This window comes from Crocodylus siamensis, chromosome 12, assembly GCF_052110815.1.
Source record: "Crocodylus siamensis isolate JL-2025a chromosome 12, ASM5211081v1, whole genome shotgun sequence".
NCBI lineage: Eukaryota > Metazoa > Chordata > Crocodylia > Crocodylidae > Crocodylus > Crocodylus siamensis.
In genome coordinates, this window is record NC_143406.1 from 40,963,706 (window position 1) to 40,980,200 (window position 16,495).

Genomic DNA, 16,495 nt, shown 5'->3' on the forward strand with positions numbered 1-16,495 from the left:
AACTATTTCTCCTCTTGTACATGGTCACCCTGGGACCTTTGACCACACAGGCCTTGGCCTTGCCTCCAAGGCCAGTCAGAAACCCCAGGCCCTCAGCTCTTGGCATCCTTCACGGTGGGCCCCTGGCCCTTTTGACTGTTCTGGTCCTGGCCCCAGCATTGACCAGTTGAAGGTACTCTAAGTCAGGCCTCTGAGCCTCTAGCCCACTCCCTCTGGTATTTCCTGGGCGTTCCCGTGCCACTGAGAGCCCCACCAGTCCACCCACTCCCGGCAGGGTGCAGTTTTAGGTCATGCCCAGGACCAGCAGCCTCCAAGCCATCCCCTACAGCTCCTGCCATTACCTCTGGATCTTGCATCCAGCCTTGCAGCCAGGCGATGTTACTGCCTGGCCTGCCAGAAGCAAACTGCTCTGTTTATATAGGTGGCCAGAGTTCTAAAATGGCTGCCACAATCAAGCACCTGGTGGCTGCTCGGCTGAGTCTTTAAAGTGGCAGGCACCAACAGTGCCCTGCCACAGGCACACTCACACTTCCTCAGGCATAGGAGAATGCATAGATTGTAAAATTTCTCCTAAGTGGAAATGACAATTCGTATTTCACAGGAGAGCTGAAGGTGTTATAAGAGCTCCTGGCTGGAATAGTTCATTTTGTGCAAATAAGGCCCTTATAAAAGTTGGAACAGTCTATTTACCTCAATGTTGTCCAATGTCAAGCAGGATGTTGAATTATATTTCCTTCTGGTTATGATATTATTTCACAGGAGTGTGGTGTGATGGAATGTTCTCTTGGGAAAGGAATTTCCCTTGTATTGAGGCAGCTTTGAGCTCTGTGAACATACAGATTTAGCTGGAACAATAGACAGGAGCCAGGGTGTCAGCTTTCAGGAAATTAACTATGCCAACCAGGAGATCTTACGACATCTTCAGCTCTACTATGAAATATGAATTTTCATTTCCACCAGAAGAAATTTTAAAATCTTTGCATTCTCCTATGCCTGAGGAAGGATGAGTGTGCCCCAAAGCTTGCAAATAAAGATTTTTGGGGGTAAATGTCTGAAAAGGGCATTCCAATCACTTTCATAGTTTCAAAGTTGGTAGAGTCAGAAGGAACCTAAGCAGATCATTAAGTCCGCCCCCTGCCATGAGCAGGAAAGGATGCTGGGGTCAAACTACCTTGGCTAGGTGATTGTCTAGCCTCCTTTAAATACATATATTTTCTTTCCTCAAGTACTATGAATAATAAAAGGGAGTAAGAAGTTGCCAAACACCCACAACCTTAATGGGAAATTGACGTGCTCAACAAGTTGTAAGAGTTGACCCTTAATGCAAGTGGACCTGCTTCTGCACCTCCATAAGGTATCTTGCCATACTCATTAAGGGCTTTCTGGATGAACAAAAATTATATTAAAGCTGTTAAAATTGTCATTAGTTGTAACCCCTTCTTGCACAGTATAAAGCAGATGAACAAAGGAAGTCAACTATAAAACTTATCTAATGACTAAACTTAATAAACTGCTAAGATAACCTATTTATACAAAATTTTATTTTGCTGGGAATGAGCTGCTGAGAAGAGGATACATCTGTATCAATTTTTTTCACCAGGCTTGCAAATTAAGCAGCTGCTTTCTAGAAAAGAGAACTAGGAAGAAAAACACAGACGAGTTGTATCAAAATATTTATGGCTTTAACACCTGTACTACATTTCCCCCTCTCTGAGAAAGCACTTATTGTGTGATAGTTAACTTCTCTGTTAGTACATTTTTACATCCATGGTATTTTAGCTAAGGCTTATGCTGAGCTTAAAGACACTCCTGGAATGAAAAAAATACAAATAAAAGCTAATCAGGCTGGAAAATGATCTACTGACTGGCAGTGAATGGGATGCTCTCCCTGGAATGCATGGCCTAAATGCCCTCAATTCTTCTCCCTTATGCTTGTGCAGGTAATCCTGCAAATGTGAACTGATGTACCATTGTCTCCCCCCAGCTACAGACAAACAGGCAGTGCTTCTATTCATAGATTTGCCAAGCAACAGCAGCATGAAATTGACAAGACTTTAGTCAGTTTCACTAATGGTATTCAGAACCCCAGAGAGGACAGTGAAACTTTCAGTTCAGGTTAATTTTAGAATGTCGTAGCTGTTAAAAGTTAAAGTGACAGAAAGATATACTGAAGTTATTTATGTTATCCACTGATAATAGGCGTGTCTTCATTTTTCTCACAACTTCAATGAGACTCTAGATTGGTGAAGACAGAAAACTCTCCGTCTTTACAGTAGCTGGACAGATTTGGAACTTTCAGTGCATCACATACTTAGTAACCACAAGCTGATCTAAAATCATAGAAAAGGAAGGCTGGAAGGGACCTCAAGATGTCATCTGGAGGAGTCCAACCCCCTGCATTAAGAGGTTTTAAGACACCACCATGGTAGAAATCCCACAAACTCTCCTTGAATATACTTCTAGCTTCTCCAAGGGTGTAATACATGCCTTTTGCGGAGGGGGTAATAGCCACATAAGACTTAATGCACAAAACTAAGGGAAGTGGTTGGATGGCCTGGGGTTGAAAGTATTATTATGAGTATAACTTGGGGGAGGAGATGGAGGAAGAGGGTGACATTACTGTTAACAGTAAAAACAAGAATCCACTTACAGGCACGTAGCAGGCTGAATTACAGTTTTGCCAATTGATTCTGGAATCAGGAGATCTCATATCACAGGGACCTCCGACTCCATGTTAATTATACTATTAAATATAGTATTTCCCCCACAGAGATTGTTTGAACCAAGGGCTTGAGTAAATATTTTGACAGCTTTGCTTCACACTGACATAGGGGTAGGACTAGAGGGAGACAGAGGGTTTCAAAGTAAATCACTGCAGCTTTTACTGAAATATGCTTTGAGATTTGTATGCATGACCCTCTATACAATTAATCTGGAGTGTCAAAAAGAACAAAGAATTTATTATAAAACTCTAAAGCAGGATTAGAGTTTCTTGTTCCATTTCTCCCTTTTGGTAAAATGTAGTGACCATTTAACATTAAGAAAATTATATAGCAAAATCGCTTACCATAGCCATACACTAAATAAGGTGCTTGCTAAATAGATTTAGCAAGCTGGAAAAACTACTGATTCTGATGCTAACTTAATAGGGTTGACAGCCTCCAGAACTTTTACCTCTTGCACCATGCATTAGGGCAGTGCTTCTGGACCTTTTCCACAGCATGACGCCATATATGACCGCATTTCCTCAGCATGACCCCACACTCCCTACCCACAGCCCCCATGCCCCTAGGTGCCCCTCACTCCTGACCCACAGCCCCCTGGCCCTGCCAGTGCCCCATGCTCCCAACCCACAGCTCCCCGCCTCCTAGGTGCCCCAGGGCCAGGGCTCACAACACCCCTCCCCCAGCAGTACAGGAGCCCCTGCTACTAGCAGAGCGGAGTGTGAAACCCAGTTCCCCTCCTTGTCCCCTTCCCTCATGGGTGCAACATCTAGAGCGGAGTCTCTTGAGGGTGGGGATGGATGTGGGGTCAGGGCTCCCTGCTCTGCTGGCCTTCCCCTGTGGGCCTCCGTGGCACAACAGGCAGGACCCAGCATGGAAGGCTGGCAAGGTTTGGGGCTGCTGCTAGGAGCCCCATGCTGGCTGCACTGCCCTGGTAAGGCACCCCCTGCCCACCCGGCAGCAGTGGTGGCACACAGTGATGCCTCGTGCTGCTGCTGGGTGGGTAGGGGGCACATCACCATAGTGCTGTGGCCGGCGTGGGGCTCCTGGCAGTGGCACCTAACCTCCCCGACCTTCTGCTCTGGGTCCCAGGGGGACAACAGCAGGGTGGGGAGCCCCGAGATCGCAGTGGGCAGCCTGCATCCACCCCCACTCTATGCACAAAACTGGGGGACACATGCCTCCTCTCCCCAGGAGTGCACAACCCCACTTTTTATCATTGCACCAAATGCAGTTGCAACCTCAGGGTTGAGAACTACTGTATTAGGAGTAGGCAAATAAGCATTGAGCCAGTGCAAACCTGCTCCCAATAGAAAGTATCCTGGCTGTATCTAAAACAGTATTAACAACTATACTTTAAAATGTTTGGTTCAGGTAATTATCCATGAGTCTTGCTGTTTCTCCAGACTCATCTGAATAATTTGCATCTCAGGAATTTACAAAACTGAACTGAAAAAAATTTTGCCACAGATGTGGTTTCTGATACTGTCCATTTCTGAACTTATTGGAAATACCACAGAAGAGTTTCAAACGTTGTTCCCTTTTGCTAGCAGTCCCACCTGAAACCAGAAGCACCAAAAGATCATAAATAAAAATGACAAGGGAAAAAGTTAGACGGTATCAGAACTTTCAAAGTATCCTCATTGGATCTGGCTTTAGAAACCTGACTTTTTTGTAAAGCAATTTTTTAAATTATTGAAAACAGTCTAATTGAAAGGAAATAATTTATTATAAATGACTGACATTCAAATAAGCAAAATGATATAATTAAAGGTTCACCTCCATATCCAGAATGACATTTGTGTGATTTAAGTCATCTTGGAATTGGCAATGTCAAGACTTACATAGATAGTCACTGAAAAACCCTTTTAAAGAGTGAGGGAAATTTTGATCTGCCTTTTTAATTGTTTTGCATAAGAGCAAAATGACAACACTCCCCTGGTGGATTGAAGCAATTCAGTCATTTTGTCAGGAACTCTTCAGTGAGACTACTGGATTAAGTAGGGTCGGCTGGGGCAGAAACTCTGTTTGCCCAATGCCAGTGGAAGAAGTCAGCAGAAGTTCTAAACTGGGAAGAAATATGGACATTTTTCAAAAGTACCTACTGCAACTCACAGAAACTCAGAGGATCTTCTTTCTGATTACTTACGGATTTTTTCCTCATGAAGCTTTGTAAGATGTACCCCAAAGTAATTGCTTCTAGTAGAGCATATTAGAAAAACCAAACTAATTTAAATCCATCTTGGTTCCCATGCATCACTAAAGATCATACCAGGTGCCTGTAGACTTGTGGCGATACTGTTGACTGGAAAGAAGCAGGATGAGGGGAAGTACAGACCACCTTCAAGCTGAGGACTACCAGCTGGTGAAGAGGTATGGTCAAGAGAGCCAAAGGGCAGTGCTGATTTTGACTGCAACACTCCGGTGTCTTGCATGGTACAGGTGCCTAAACAGAAAGGCATGAAGTGGAGTATAACATTAAGTCCCAGCTGTGAAGTAAAACACCTATTCTTCCTCTTAGGGAGTCCTGCCATAGGCAAAACCCCCAATGCTGCCAGCATGTTTAGGGATGGACAATGAGACAAGACATACATAAGCAAGCCCCTGGCCCACATGACAGTTAAGACATGATCAATCAGTTAATCACATCTTTAGCAGTAACCCATCCATACATTCATCCAATTAATGGCTCAATAAACAGGGAATAAACCACAAACTTATCACACAAAGTATGTGTAATCATTCTGTGGCTGGTTCCCCTTGTGTCATAAATAGAACATGTGGCCTGCGTGTTCCTGGGGTGGGATGCACCAGACACTTCAAGGGCTCTCACGCGCTCCCAGGCACAAGTACACCAGGCACCTGGCTTGCCACTTGTCAGTGCAACCCAGCCGATGATCTCGGGTCCCCCGTGTACCAGCAACAGTTGGGATCAGGGTGCGGTTCCCCGATCCCACAACTGTGCCTCCTGCTATGCAGTGCCTTTAACTGAATGTCTGTCAGTGGCCCACAAGGAATCAGCCTGGGTCCAATCAACAAGGGGTGTAGACACTAATGTGCTTCCAGCACTGTGGCAAAACACATTATACCACAAATGGAAAGAGCAGCTACCCCAGCAGGCAGTTACTTATCCTTCTAAAACAACAGTTGTACAGCAGCTGCACAATATTCCTGTAGCACGACATTTTGAGGTTAGAAAAATACTGGCATAGATCCAAAAGCAGTTCATTGTGTCAGCTGCCACCAAGATACAGAAAACTGAATCCAGAAGTGCTCTCAGTGGATCTATAGGGAAAAATCACCAGGTGGTCTTAAGTTAAACATCTTGATTAAATGGGGGAAAGCTGCGGGCTAGTCCCTGCTACCACTGAGAGCAGAAGATGACATTCAGATGGTCCTAAACATGCAGTTTCAAAAATCAGATGGCAAGGAGAAAACTGTTATCTCACAATCTATACTAATCCATAAACCCAACTCTGAATTAGCAACACGTGATTTTGTTGGAGTCAGGCTGTAAGAAGACAGAAGTAGTATCTGTTTGCAGAATACTCGGTGACAAATGCGTTACAGTTGGTGCATCCATGGGAAAGCCAAGTAACAAGAACTGAAATAATTGTTAAAAGGGTTTTACTGGACAGCAAATTAAACATGAAATTGCAATGTGATGTGGCTGAAAGATCAATCCATGTTTTCTCTAAAGAAAGCAAAGACATCATGTAGAGAGCAGAGGTGATAGAGATTACAGTGTTCTTACATAAGACTGGGGTACAATTATACCTGGATGAACGTTTTCAGCCTAGAGCCCTACTTTATCAGAAAGACTGAAAATTCGAGGGAGTTCAGAAAACAGCAACAAAAGAGATCATTAACATAACAAGACCAACATAAAAAGAAAAGATTAAAGGTCTAAACAAAAGAGCTGGCTGAAGATGGAATGTCGCTGCAGCGTAAAACTTGATGGTTGCAACATCAGGACTTGAACAAAGCTCCTACTATATAAGGCTGTGCTAATACCTACTCTTCCCTATGGCTGTGAAGCTTGGGTGACCTAAAGGGACCACCTAAAAAGCCATCACCAGCACTACCTCCAGAGGATCCGTGGTATAAAGTGGGAAGATTGTTGCACAAATGCCAGTGTCCTCACCGACACTAACATTACCAGCATGGAAGCGTTGATTATTATCAGTTGTGGTGAACAGGGCATTGTGCGCACATGTCTGATGTACATTTATCAAAACAACTGGTATACTCCCAACTCAGCCAAGGACAAAGGACACACAGGGGTCAGAGGAAATGCTTCAAGGACACCCTCAAGGTAAACCTTAAAAAGTGTGGCACTGACACCACAAATTGGGAAAAACTAGTGTAGGACAGGGCTACATGGTGACGCCTTGTAAGAGAAGGCACATCTTACTTTGAGGAAAACCATCTCACCCTGGAGACATCCCACAGTGCTCTGTTCCTCCCCAGGAGACTGGAGAAAAGGATTCCTTCCATGCCTCAAGTCCACCAGTGGCTCTTGAGGACAGCCAAGATGACTCTTCAATCTTCTCTCCCCTTTCTCTACTGTGGGGAGAAGACGGGGAGACGTGAAGAGGGAGGAAGAGCAGGGCATTATGGGATGCCTGCGGACCAATCCTCTGGCTCTGTAGACTATACAGATGGTTCAAGAAGCACTTCAAAGATGTATCTCATTTTTTGAGGATCATATTTGACGCTCTTCTGTAGACTCGCTGTTTAGAGCAGTTCAAAGGTAGAGCGCTTCAGTTGTTACATCTGTCAAGGAAGGCTGTCTACACCCAATTCCCCAGCATTTCCAAAATTACATACTCCTCTAATTACATCCTGGGGCCACAAACAAAATCATGATTCGATTGGGGAACAACCCTAGATACAGAGATAGACTCGACAATTTTGGTCAAGCCTTTATGAAATCTTAGATGAAGCTGTGCAGAGATTCTGGAGTGGCTGGGAATGAATGGAATCTTTAGAATGACGCAGTCTAGTTTAAATGATAACAGTCCACACAGGATGTTTAAAATTTTGTTATTTATATACATTTATGCGTCAAATTACTTGATTATTTTAGTATGTATGGTAGGCACTATTTATTTTAACAGCTTATGGAACTGTCATAGTCTGGAATTTCCAGATCTGCACCAGTAGTTTTCCTCCTATTATTCATAGGAAAAATACTTACCCCATTTGTAATGATATTAGCACTGGATTGTGAATGTAGACTTGATTCTGTATGTCATGAAAATTAAGTATACTGTATAGCCTTTAAAGCCAGCAAAGACCATTATGAAAGTCTGATCTCTTGCACAACACAGGCCCGAGATGACCTACTAATTCCTGCATCAAGCCCATAACTTCTAGTTGAACTAAAGAATGAATATTTTTTTAGAAAGCAATCCAAACTAGTCAAGCAAACCATCTACTAATACTGATTGAAGTTTTAATACTACATGGAATGATAACGCTGAGTAGAAATGAGCTGGCTGTTGTTGTAGGCAGAGCTTTACAATTGTGCCTGTCAAAATCTACCATAAATTATACCACGGATTAAAAAAAAAGAAAGAAACTTAATCTACTTTAATTTGGTCTAACTGCAATCTAAAATTAAACGGGGGGAAAAGTCAGAGTGAAAGAGTGTCCGTCAGAAACTTTGGAAGAAGGAGGAATTTTTATTTGGCTCTAGAGAGGAGGCCAGAAAAACCAACCCACCATCAGCTCCCCCCCCATTCTTTTCTGCTTGCTGATGTCCCCAAAGACATCTGTTGCTTTCTGAAAGGGGTAGGGGGGAAGACATGGAATGTTAAACTGCCACCAAAGCCCAGTAATACATGGTCTCTGGAGGGAAAAGTTAATTTCTATGTTAACGTTTCTACAACATCTGTCCCCTTAATATCTCTGTTTTACTTTCTAGCTAGCACTGAGTTACCGCTGGTGATCCCAGAAGAGCTCCACTCTGGTGACAGCCTGGTAGCAAATGCCAATTCATGTCTTCTGAAAAGCAGAGCTACTTTCAGCTGAAACAAATCTGGTACTTCTATTAACAGCCTGGCCAGGGGTTAGGAACCCGCTTGATTCTATTGACACCGGCGATGGCAAAGACTAATTCTAGCAGTGGCTGCAGAAATGCTCAGGATTCAGCCTTGTGCCAGTGGATCAAGGAATTTATTAACAGTGAGACCGTTTCCTCGTTCAAACTGAAATGTACAGAACCTGCATTCTTACTTCCGTGTTTCTGAATATTGCCTGGTTTGATGCTATTCTTTTCAGTGTCTACTTGAAAAAACAAACAAAAACCCCAGTCTTATTTCTCTGACTACACCCCAAATCTTTTTGTTGAAAAGGCTCCACAATAATTAGCATAGCAAGGGAAAATCTGGAAGGGGAACAAAGGAAATTAGAGCCTGAGTAAGCATCCAGGGCAGTATGAAGGCAAGAAAAGTGCACTTCAGAAGCATTTTTAGGAGTAAGTGATAAACAAAGTTGATAATAAAATTGATCACGTTTTTAAACTTGACTTGCCTATCTTGATATTTAGAGTATTTAAATCAGAAAAATAAACGTGTTTAAAATGAAATTTGAAATTAAATACAAGATATTTAAAGATCTAAGCTTACTATAACTTCTTAACGCATTTAAAATAAAAAAATATGTGGGATTCATGAGCCTCTACTCAAAACTGAGTTACAGTAGGCTGCATTCTTTTTTAACTTTGAAGTCAAGCTTTGAAATAGGGTACAATAGTTCATGTACCATTATGAGCTTAGTCCTGTGGGAGACCCATAAGTGATAGATCATTCACCATTTCTAACACACTAAAATGTAATATTAATAAGAATTTGAAAATATTAAGCAATATAATTCAGCGATGTAAGTATAGGGTGCCCTCCGAGGTAGCAAAGAGATCTGGTGTAAAGCCTCCAGGTAGTTATAAATCAACCTGCTCTAATGGTTATATACACCAATAAGAATGCACCTTCCTTCATACAGTAACTGAGGTACAAACGGAAAAGTTAATTTACGTCAATAACTTAAGGCCAAGCTTTGTACTTGGTGATTTAAATAAATCCTCCCTAGTTATAAATGACATCTCAGGCAGAGATAGTTTATAGCAATATCCCGTTAGAGAGGTTAATCCATCCTCTTTTCAATTCATGCACACATGGAACCATTTGGGGCATCCCAAATTTCTTTTTTTAGTTCTCTCTGAATGATCGCTATCTATGATTGCCATTTGTGCAGGCCCATAAAGCAGTGTACTTCCTCAATGAGGCATAAGAATAGAAACACCATCGGTAGTGCCATGTGAGTTGCCAAGACAAACAAGTTCTGCTAGGCATTTTAATGCCACTGCAGGTCAATTAAGCTATAATTAGCTCTAGCCAGTACTCCCAAGAGTTGCAACATCCTTTCACCTGTAGCCAAGTGGCACTCAGAGAGGTGGGAATTTTCGACTTAGTTTTGCAAGCATCAAAAGCAATGAGAAAAAAATCATTTCTAATCTCAGTCTTAAAACTGAACCCTCGCTTCTCATTATAAATGAAGGGCAGATGTCACTATTATTGGGAGATGCCTTCTGGAAGCAAGATCCACATACCAAATGAATTACTTCTATATAAAATTTGGCACTTCTTCCCTGCCTGCCACTGAGAAATGCTTCGCTTTCTTCTCATGTTTTTATTCCCCATGTTGGACTATTTTTTATTTTCCCTTTCCAGGTTCTTATAACTTTCCACCTATCCTGTCCTTTGGTTCTACTTTCTCTCATCTGAACACCTTGTCACATCTTTGCCTGGATCTCATAGTTTCATAGTTGTTAGGGGCTGGAAAGGACCCATATGTGCTTGAGAATCTGGATCAGAGTGTTTTTCCTGTTTGGGCAGGTATGCTGGGATCTCCAAGGAAGAGAAGCCAAGATGGAGATAAGGGAGCTGCCATACTATGTTGAGAATGAAGGAAGATGAGATCAAAATGAGGAAGACAAGACCTTCTTTTCTCCCTCTCTTACAATCCCAGATGAGGGGAAAGGAGAAGAAAAGAACTCACTTGGTTACTTTCCCCTCTCTTTGGGGAGGAGAACAGGAGAAAGTGGCAGAAACCATGGTCTGCTCTTACCTCACACTAGTGAGAGGAAACCAGTTCAAAGCTTTGGGCCCGGTAGAGCTCATCTAGACCCCAAGACAAATACTCAGGTTTTCCTAAAGTTCATCTAGACCCCAAGACAAACACTCAGGCTGGGCTCACTGTTTGCCACCTTCTGCCAATTCCTTTGGGACCCATTTTTCTTGGCACTTTGCTATTGTGTAGGCACAGTGGGGGGAAAAAAATCCATGAATCCTTATCGTTGTCAGGAGGGTCCCTAATTTAGATAGACCAAGTTCAGAGGAAAATTATTACTTGTACTTTTTAAAGACTAGAAAAAATCTTTTCCTTTTCGCTTTTTAAAAAATGTTTGTGCCCCGCCACACTTCCAGGTTTTGTCTAGAGCTGAAAGCAAAAAGATCAAAATACCCAAGAGGAACAGTGGTGCAGTAAGGAGACAACCTTTCACTATCCTTCCGCTCCACCCACAACCAAGAAGAAAAGGAAATCTCCAGAGAAAGGCTATTCTTAGAAGACTTCCAGCCTAATTTCTTGATCAAACAAGACCAGATATGTTCAGATAATGCCCTGAACTTTCAGAGCATTTCCAAGTCATATATTCTGGTGGTGTCCCCAACATCATTAGTTTGCATTGCCTACTAATATTAAACACTCACTGAACTTCAAAGCAGTTACCAATCAGGACTTTAGCGCTTACTGTCTAGATACCCAACAAACTCTTATAAAAACTATTCTATTGTGTTTGTGTTTTTATTTTAAGACATGGTAAAGCCAGAAAAACGAGTTGAGCATTACCTTTATATATCCAAGTTTTTCGCAGGGCTGCTGTGCATCACACTCCTGGTATTATTTAAATGCAGGATGATTTGTTTTCAATGAGCAAGCATTAGGAATCACTGTAATTAAATTGTTTTTTTTTCCTCCTGCAATATACCCTCCATCAGTTCCAAGGTGGCATTCCCATCTGACCTCACTTTAAAGTGCTTTTGTCAACTAAGAAGTCCTTTAATGAACATCCTGATAAACAGGAAGAATCTTTTTTTTTTTTTTTAAGTTAGCTGAAAAACAAGGCTGCTTTAAGAGAAAATTGATGTTCATTTCCCAAAGGGTTTGTCCCTTTTGGCTTATTTGTGATCACTGAAATGACTAATGGATTATACTTTCTGGAAATCCATGCCAGACAGTCTTAATTGTACCCCCTGGGCTTGCTGTTCTGTACATTGTCATTTTGTGCCCTTTCCTTTATCCATTTGTGAACGTGGTCGCCTCTCCTCCTTAGGCCTGGGCCAGTGATGCTGTTGCAGCTATATTTGAGGGCACTCTGCTACAACGAGAGCAGATCCTTAGGAGGTATAACTTCTTTAGTTATCGCTGACTTCAGTGCACCTAACCTGCTTTACACCACCTGAGGATTTAACCGAGTTTATCTGGGACTCCCTCTGTAACATCAGACTTTATATTCTTGGGGCCCAGACTCTACTAATCTAGCCCTAATTCCTCCGCCCTCAGTAGTAACAAACCACGTGCAAGGTTGAAAGTATAGTTCTGATTCATGCATGCTGTGTTCATCAGTACTAAATCTTCTGAAAACACCTGACACTCTGTGAAGGGGGTGGAAGAACCAGTTATTTCTGTCAGGAAGAGTCATGTGTCCTGCCTAACACAGCTATGCCGTGCTGAAGACTGTTTTGAATATAGCTGTGATTTTTTTATTGCTGGTGTCAGAGGCATCAGGAGGTAAGTCTCCAGTCAACAGTCTCAGATTCCCCACTCTGGGCATGACTTACTCCCTCTCATAAATGTTAGCTCTTCATTAATTCATTGCAACTAGGAGGGTGAGGCATGCCCTCGAGGGAGTGATGCTATGCACCAGCAAAGAAGAACCTCTACCTTGGGGCCTGAGTGCTACTCTCATTTTATTTTTTAAACTACAGCATACAGCACTGCACCTGAACCAGGTTGTTCTATATACAGTAAAACAAGGAAACACAAAAACCTTAGGATAGATTCATTTCTGTTTCTTTTCCACACTTAACGTTTTGTTACTCCTTTCCTGCATTCTTCTTTTTCTTCTCCTGTTTGACCTTTTCTGGTGAAGAAATACTGTTTATTCTGTTCCATGTACATCACTGTGATTCTACCAAAGTGCTAATAATTCTTGGAATATGCAAGCAATTCCCTCTGCCCTATAAAATAATTACTTGCATTTTCCCATGCATCTCTCTCTTAGTGTGTCCTAATATTTTCCTCTGAGGCATACTGAGGCTCACTGTACCAATTTAGGGTTGATTTCTTTTAGTGAATTCAAAAGCCAAAATGAGATGTGGTGTTTTTTAACACTGAATATTCTGTTGCTAATAAACTGAAATTACAGTCTTAGTCCCCAATAAATAACTTCAAGTTCCACCTGTCCAACAGGAGATTCACATTAAGAGTTAGACGGTTAAAACTCTACCTTACCTACCAAGTATTTTACTAAATTACGTAAGTGCAGAAAATAAACTCACAACTTCCTTTTGTTTGCTTTCAGTATCACTCATCATTCACCTGTACTACTGCCTTTTCTTCCTACACTCTCCTTTATTCAGAAAATGACTTTGCCAATTGAAAAAGAGAACAGGATTGAAATCCAGGCCCCAATGAAGTCAGTGGGAGTTTTGCCACTAAGACCTATGCTTTCAGACTTCTTTTCTCTTGAAGATCAAAACTGAAGGCATGATCCTGAGTGATGACTTCTAAGTATGGGCCTTTTGTTCAGTTGCCCATCCTAAGGGTGATGGAAGCTTTTCAAATGTATAAAAAAGAAGGTAGGTTTTTCTGTAATTTAAAACAGTACAAGACAGGTAACCAGAATTAACAGCTGGAAAACTTTATCATCATATCTGCTCTGTAGATCAGAATCCTACAGCCCTTCTCTGTTAATCTCACTGGATTCAAGTCAGTGGTTTATGCCATAATTCCCCAATACCATGTTGATGTATATACACAGAGAACTCAATTACACAACCAAACTGCGCACTGACAGGTTCAAAGGTAATTTGGTATTAGGTCAAATGAGACACTATGGTCAAAATATGTTTCTCTCTAACAGTTACGATGTCCTCAGGGTTTTATTTTGTACACCTAACTAGGCAAAAAACCAAAAAGATAATACAGAATATTAACCAAAAATCCCACAGCCTGTTCTTTTGCTTTCCAAACCTGAAAGCCATTATCTCCATATCCCCACCTACTAACACACATTCCAGAGTACGATTTAAACAGATGGCAGCTAACTACCAATCCATTTGCAGTTCAAAACAATGGTGAAGGGCCCCAGCTGTTTTCCAGATCTAAAATATTATTATCATTTTGCTATCACTCTGTGATGAAGGTTATGTAACAAAAATGCACATGTCCCTCAGCCTGGAATGCAATTAATTTCCTCCCTCCCCACTGAGGAGTTGTAAGTTGTAAGTAACCATTCAGACTGTCTGAGTATTTCATTTTAAGCACTGCCAGAGATAGAAAACTGGAGCTGTTCCAAGTAGTAACCTATTCTTTGTTACATGCAAATCTTCTGGAGCTTTTAGAGGTGCAGAGTAGTTTTTAGTTCAGAAAAAATAAATGCCACCTTCCTGTTTATTTAGGACTTTTCACTGGTTATAGTGTACTAAGAGAGTTTAGTTGCATTTCTTTTAAATGTGGACTTTGCTTTACACTGGAATTTTAAGTATTATGCACAAATATGCCAACTACAGAAAATAATTATTTGCAATCTGAAACCTGTTCAGTGATGAACCTTGGCATACAAGTGGACAGCTTTTTAACTTTACAAAGTTTAAAATGGAGTGTAGTGCATCTCATTTACAATTCCCAAATGCCACCGATTGCTTTGGGTTACATTGAATAAGATTATATGATCTCTAACCATGTAATGCTACTTTATCATATAAGAGACTAAAACAGACTGTCTCAAAGCAGCACACTACAAAGCAGTAAATTTCCCAGGTGTTTTTATCGTCCTTCTTCAGCAAGATCTCAATGATCACTGAAAAGATGGGAAGTGCAATAAAATGTTCAAGGCAGGGAATGTCTTCTGCCATGATTTTAAGATTTTAAGAGGGAAAACTTCAACGAGCTAAGGAGGATAGTTGGAGAAGCGCTGAGATCCCAGAGGGGAGGGGAGCCAGGTGTCCAAGGTGAGTGGTCGCTCCTTAAGGAGACTATCCTCCAAGCCCAAAGGAAGGTAATCCCGATGAGGATCAAAGGGAGCAGGAGAGCACACAAGCCTCCATGGCTCACCAAAAGCATCTGGGAATGTCTCCTTGCTAAAAAGGAGGCTTACACCCAATGTAAAGAAGGGGTCATCTCCAGGGAGGACTATTCTGCAGTTGCTCGGAGATGTAGGGGGGTAGTTAGGAAGGCCAAGGTGGAGATGGAACTGGGACTAGCTTCCCAGATTAAGAACAATAAGAAGTCCTTTTTTAAATACATAGGAGGTAAAAAGAAGGTCCCGGGTAATGTGGGGCCCTTGCAGGATGCGTTGGGAAACTTGGTTGCTACACCAGACGACAAAGCTAACATGTTTAACGATTTCTTTGCCTCCGTCTTCCTAAGTAGGGACCAGGACAGCCACCTCCCTGCTAGGCCCCCCTCGGGCCCCGGGGGAGGCACACCTAGGCCAAGGGTTAGCGAGGATTTACTTAGGGAGTTTCTTGAGGGGCTGGACGTTTTCAAGTCAGCCGGTCCGGATGATCTCCACCCTAGAGTTCTAAAGGAACTGGCCCAGGTCATTGCAAGTCCCCTGGCACGGCTTTACGAGCACTCGTGGTGCTCAGGAGAGGTACCGGAGGACTGGAAGAGGGCCAACGTGGTTCCCCTCTTCAAAAAAGGGAGGAGGGATGACCTGGGAAACTATAGGCCAGTTAGTCTTACCTCAATCCTAGGCAAGCTGTTTGAGAAAATTATTCTGGCACACATCCAGGAGGGGCCAGCAGGGGACTGCATGCTTAGGGGCAAACAGCACGGGTTCATCAGTGGCAGGTCCTGTCAGACCAACCTGGTGGCCTTTTACGATCAGATCACCAGATCATTAGATGCAGGGGTAGCAGTGGACATAGTCTTCCTGGACTTCCGGAAGGCTTTTGACACCGTCTCTCACCCCGTTCTCATTAAGAAACTGGGGGGGCTGTGGCGTAGACACCCACACAGTCAAATGGGTCGCCAACTGGCTGGGGGGCTGCACCCAGAGGGTGGTAGTGGATGGGTCCTTCTCAACCTGGAAGGACGTGGGCAGTGGGGTCCCCCAGGGCTCGGTCCTCGGGCCCGCACTGCTCAACATCTTCATCAGTGATTTGGACGAAGGGGTAAAAAGCACCCTGTTCATATTTGCTGATGACACTAAGATGTGGGGGGATGTGGGCACACTAGAAGGAAGCAACAGGATACAATCAGACCTAGACAGGTTACAAGGGTGGGCGGATGAGAATAGGATGGGATTCAACACAGACAAGTGCAAGGTGATGCACCTGGGGAGGAACAACCGGCACCATACCTACAGGTTGGGGAACTCTCCTCTTGTCAGCATGGAAGCGGAAAAGGAGCTTGGGGTCATCATTGACTCCAGGATGAACGTGGGCCGGCAGTGTGGGGAGGCAGTTAAGAAGGCCAAC

General features: G+C 42.7%; 1 protein-coding gene across 4 annotated transcripts in view; it reads right to left on the bottom strand.

The window, feature by feature from the left end:
- CHLSN (cholesin) overlaps window positions 1–16,495 on the bottom strand; it is a 195,493-nt gene that overhangs the window by 23,571 nt on the left and 155,427 nt on the right. The window lies entirely within an intron of this gene.